Source organism: Nuphar pumila, chromosome 3 (assembly GCF_984573655.1).
Source record: "Nuphar pumila chromosome 3, dmNupPumi1.hap1.1, whole genome shotgun sequence".
Classification (NCBI taxonomy): Eukaryota; Viridiplantae; Streptophyta; class Magnoliopsida; order Nymphaeales; family Nymphaeaceae; genus Nuphar; species Nuphar pumila.
The window spans coordinates 24,824,230-24,830,251 of record NC_143251.1 but is presented as its reverse complement, the minus strand read 5'-3'; positions in this window follow the sequence as shown (position 1 = coordinate 24,830,251).

Genomic DNA, 6,022 nt, shown 5'->3' with positions numbered 1-6,022 from the left:
AATGGTAACTCATCAATATATATTGTCAATTTTGTAAGTATTATTGTATACCTGTTAAATAATTTTTTTATCATTTAACTTCGCAGGAAGCAGAAAAAGGAGGCATTGTGCCATACAAGGATGCGTTTGTTGAAACACATAAACGTAAGACCATGGGAGAGTTCGTATCAGAGAAGGCGAGAATGACAATGGTATGTATTTATTGTATTAATAAATATTATAATATATAATTTATCATAAATATTATAATTTTTAATTATTCATTCATATTTTAATCATTACTTTGTAGGAGTCATATGAGCAACATATGGTATAGTGATATAGCGATGACTCCACTCAGCATCCACCTTTTGATCCTGCAGCATGGCTGACTATAACAGGTGAACCCAAAAAGGGTCGTGTGTTTTGGGAGTAATATGAACACCTCACCAGTTATTGCCTCTTCCGGTCATAGCTCACAGAGTTTTCCCGCCAACATTAGCTCCAAGCATCTGACTGACCCGCCTGATTCTTGGGATGGTGTCCGCCAGCTTGTTAAGGACACAATGTGTGACTATTTACATAAAGCAATTTTCGTCTTTGTCTGTAATGAGTTGTGCAGCTTTTTTTTGGACAGAGGAACTTCGTCTGCAGGTGCCTCTCTGGTATGAAGTTTTATGTGATTTGTTTCATGTCGTTTGATTTCAAGCTAGTATATGCATGATTAGAACACATATTTGCATGATTGAATTATTATAAATTTTTTATATCAGCCTTAGAACATATCTGAATTCTGTTAATATCTTTCACTTTATTGCTAGCTAGATTATGTGTAATTCACTCATGTTTCTTTGATTGCCTTAACTTAGGTGCATTGCATATAATTTATTTTATTATATTTTGTTTATCAATACTAACCTTTTTTTTCTCTTGTAGGATGCTGGAGATAATCAGCGTAGAGGAGTTGAAGGGGCTGATCGAGACAATGAAGAAAATGATGCACAGAATCTTAGCGATGATTAGATTTATGTGTTGAATTTATTGTACCCTCTTATTGTTTCAAAAGAAAATCTTTGTAAATGTTCACTTGTAAATAATTAGAACTTGGCGAGGATTATAGTGGATCGATAAATTGTTTTAGTTATAAATTGTTTTAGTTGCTTTTTATATATATTTTTTATGTGTACTTTATTTTTTATACACAGGAAATATAAATTGTATCACGAGAATTTTTTCTCGATATTTATGTTTTAAATTTTTTTTTTTTAAAAAAATTATTGTTTGTGACGGATTAGCGACGGGTATTATCTGTTGCTATTTACTATCAGCTTCCAATTTAGAGACAGATTAGGGATTATTCATCACAAAAGTAAATTGGCCAATGTTTTTCAACGGATTTTAATTCGTCGCTAATTCCATCGCTACATTAGCAATGAAATTAGCGACGGATTTCAATCTGTCGCCAAACCAAATCTCTGCATATTAACGACAGCCTTGCAACGAATCATGGCATTCACTAATTCATCGCAAATTAGCGATGAAACTTGTGATAGATAGTTTTTGTCGCTAATTAGTGACCAAAATTTTGCGATAAAAGTTATTCATCGCTAAACTGCTTAGCGACGGATTGAGGTTGTCGCTAATCCACAGATTTCTTGTAGTGATGGGGTGGAAGTTAGCAATTAAAATTAAATTAATTGTTTCGAATCTGACGATAATGACTCTATGTAGGTGCCATCAATAGGCATTTATTATCATGTCAAAAACATTTTCTAATATATGTTAAATAAATAGGTTGTGCCAAACTTATTGCTATATGTTTTCTTAACGTTTTCCTTCATGCTTCTGTTTTTATTAAAAATAATAAATTTTTTATATAACAAGCTTGCATGTTAGTTTTATATCATTTATACTCACATTTATGTTATTTCTTATTTGCGTCCACCCATACTTTATATTGCTTTCTATCGAATTCCTTTTCATTTTCCATGCACTTGGATATTAGCTTCACAACTATATCCTACTCCCTGCTTTTATACCATGTTTTAACAATCACTTCCTCGCTTTCTGCTTCCTACTTTTTTTTAACACTCACTCCCACGATTCTGCTTCATGCATCCCGCTTCTTATATCCATTTTGTTTTCTCTTACCTATGGTCCAGATTATTTTCAACCTATTTTTTCCTCTCTTTTTTTTTAATATTTCTCAAAGTCATGGTTTTTTATTGAAAAATATTGGGTTTCTCATGGAAATACCAATAACTATAGAAATACAAAGAAAAGTGATAACGCCATCAATAATATTTAAAAACATTTTCATCACATTATTTTTTGTGATATTATGTCGTGTATACAAAATAATCGCATTTTTTCAGTAACATCAATTTCTGAAATATTGTGATAAAAGCATCGATGTTTTAAAAATATCGCCATATTTGTTACATAGGTCCTCATCAACTGTTTTCTCCATTTTAAGCTGATAAAAATCAATTGTTTTACCTTTTAAATTTTAAGCCCATTGCACTGTCAATTCGTTTGCATATACAATTAAATATGTCAAGGTTGCCCGTGGGCACAACTGCTGGTGCAAACCGGTGCCAGATCTGAATTCAAATATGAAATGTAAACAGTAGATCCAAATCCGAACCTAGGAGGGGAGGTTGAATAATCCAAAATACATGTGATAATACTGGATCAGGAAAAAATATAACAAAAATAAGCTATTTACACTTAACAAAACATTGCAATTAGGCCAGATTTTGATTGGGATCAACTCCAGTCCAACATAAAATGTTAATCCAAACCCAACCTGAATCCGAAAGTAATCCGATTGAACAGATAGGAATCCGATCTGAATGGACATCCTGATTGTTACTTAAAGTAATTTCAGGACATGGATGGGATATTCGACCATATCAGATCCGTTTGCCCTAGGCATAATACCGGACCTTCTATGAAAGCGTGGAATAGGCAATGGCTAGGCAAGTCATAGCCAGGTTTGAAGTAAATGAGCACCATCTTAAGTCAATTTATACTAAATGAGCACTGTCTCCAGTCAATTAATTAATTTGGGCGTCCTAGTTAAGCAATTAAAGACCCCACCTTCTCATTCTGCCTAAAACTTGTGGTGATTGTACAAGTAATGACTAGCTTCAAAAGGCTGCTTTCTTCAAAAGAAACAAGGAAAGTAAAGGTTCAAATGGCTGCTAGAAAGAAAGCCATCAGGACACCAGTTATTAAAGCTTAGCCCCTTGATTTCTTGGAAATCAATTCACCACCCTCTTTTGAAACTAATGGGACTTTTACCAACAGAGGCTTCGCTTGTCTGGCAGCAGCAGTTAGTGCACCTCACCTTGTGTTAGGACGTTGCAAGTTCGAATCCCAAATGGTATGGTTGTATAACTGGTAGGGATCTGCCTAACCCCAGCTTTCTCTGTCAAAAAAAAAAAAAACTAATGGAACTTTTATGGCACACAAAATTGCTTCACAAAAACCAACCAAAAAACCACCAGTTGCTTCATGAATTCGCCATTCTACTCATAATCCGAAACCCACCAAGCAGACCTCTCTAAAATTCCCAAAAAGTGATACGTTATGATCCCAACCTTCGAACACCAATTTGTATTCACCAAAACGACCACCCAATTCAAAAAAGGTAAGAGCAACCACAGACAACCAAAGTAGGGATGGCAGTGGACCAGGGGAAAGCGGGGCCCCGCCCCGCCTCACCCCGTTTGGACCGGGGATGAAGGGTATGAAACGGGGATGGAGGCAGGGACGAAGGTTAAAATCCATCCCCGTTCGGGGATGGACTTACACTTTCCCCCACCCCGCCCCCGCCCCCATCTCCAGTCCTTCTAAAGGATGGCAATAGACTATGGGGAAACGGAGCCCCGCCCTGCCTCATCCCCGTTTGAACCAGGGATGGAGGGCATGAAGCAGGGATGAAGGCGGGGGTGGAGGTTAAAATCCATTCCCGTGCAGGGATGGAGGTTCTAATCTTGAGACGGGGCGGGGGTGGAGACCCTGGCCCCCACCGGCGCCCCAGTCCATTGCCATCCCTACAACCAAGTCACCAAGATCCAAATTTCACTCAAAAGTCACAATCTATCCATCTAAAATTGAAACTCCATGACCCAATGCAACTATTTCCACAGAAAACCAAAGAAGAAACTTAAAACCCAAAAACAAACATCTCCAAATTCTCAATTACACTTTCTTAGGAAAGGAAATCGATCTATCCTCCCTGGTGGGAGTGCTTTTTGGGAGGAAGGTTTATGTATGGGCGTGTATGAGAGAGAGATATGTAGCACCGAAGAATGATGGGGAGCTGACAGAGAAGATATCATGCGCCTTACCCAAGATGGAGGGTGATCAGGTGCCAAACCCATCTTGCCTTTAAAAAAAGTCATAAATAGTTTTGAAAATCACAATAAAACAAGCACGGTTCTAAGTTCGAGTAATAAGGCAAAGGTGTTTTTGTAAAAAGCAGGAGAGGCAGGACTTTGCATTTCTCAAGAAAATGCAAAAGGCGGCAAGTCCTGCTAGCAATGAGTGTACGCAGCCGCTGAAGATGAAGGACGCAGGATCAAACCTCATTGTTTTAGGAGGTACCCCACCTTGGGCCCACCACTTTTTTCGGTTAGCCCCCTTGAGGCGTGGAGCTCGGTGGACTACAAGGGTTAATTCGCATGGAGGCAAGTCCATTAAGTGACCTGTTCTGTTTGCCCGCGAACGCCCGGGACAAGATTGCAGCCAAATGCAAGATGCAGCTGAACACGTGCATCCGGGAACGGTGATTTATCATTCTAACACACACACACACACGCCCCGCCCCACCCGACTCTCCTCCCCCCATTACAGTTAGAATGAAGATGGTGGGAACGGTACTAAAAAAATAAAAGGGAATGTCCGTTGAGGATCTGACACCCCTCTCATAATTTCTGGTTAGTTAGCGTTTGATTGATTAGGGCTTTCAAATTAAGGGATGATCGATTAGTGCTTTTGAATTAGGGTTTGTTTTGATTAGGGCTTTTATGTTTAAAAAAATTCAAGATTTTGTTGATAAATTATTTATTTTTAAATTTTTCAAAATTTTGCTGAAAAGAATTTAAGAAAAATAAAAAATTTAAAATCTCACGAGAAATTGTTTTATGTGTTCTATAGTAGAATATGATTTTGAATACAGATTTTTTGAATTTTTTTATGTAAAAAATACCTAATTTTAAGTATTTTTTTATTTAGATCTAGTAGCAACCCATATTTTCATAATGGGATCCAATATGATTCCCATTAAAGCATTTGTATATCACAATATATGATTTTTTTTCTTCAAATTACATAAAATTTATACTTTTTTGGTATTTAAATTCAATTCAAGAGCCATATCCTGAACTAAAATCCATAATAAACATGTTTCAACACTCATATGGTAGGGCGGATTGTGTCATACAATCGGAAACATGGTTATCCTACCCATTATCCATGTGTTCAAGCTATCCGCACAACAAGCAATCAAACGTAGAACACAAGAAACACATATTTGTTTGGTCGAAACAAACATTAGACAAGTATAGTCTGTTCATGTTTTGGGATACTACATGTGTTCTGCCTATTATGTTCATCTGTTATTTGCAAGCTTGGACAAGCAATCAAACAGATCCTTACGGACTTGGTGTCACAGACCCACCTGGAGATTTCCCATTTCGATGAAGAACTTTTGTCATGAAAAAAAAATATATAGAGAAGGATTTATTGGAAACACTCATGTAAGACACCAATTCTATAGAAAAAACTTTTTCCCCTCTTTCCACAGGGGCTTGTTTAAATCGTGGACATGCAAGGACAGGACAGCATGTCCTGTCATTTACTATCTGCAAAACAAGACAGCACACGCTGTCCCATTCAACGCCCTAGAAAAATAAAAGTGTTTTCTTTTTCACGTGCATCCAGTGGTGTCCGTCCTCCGCTGTTCTGTGGAGGAGCACGGAACAACGGAAGATGCTGTTTTCCTGTCCATGGGATGCGTCCAGAGATGCGTCCG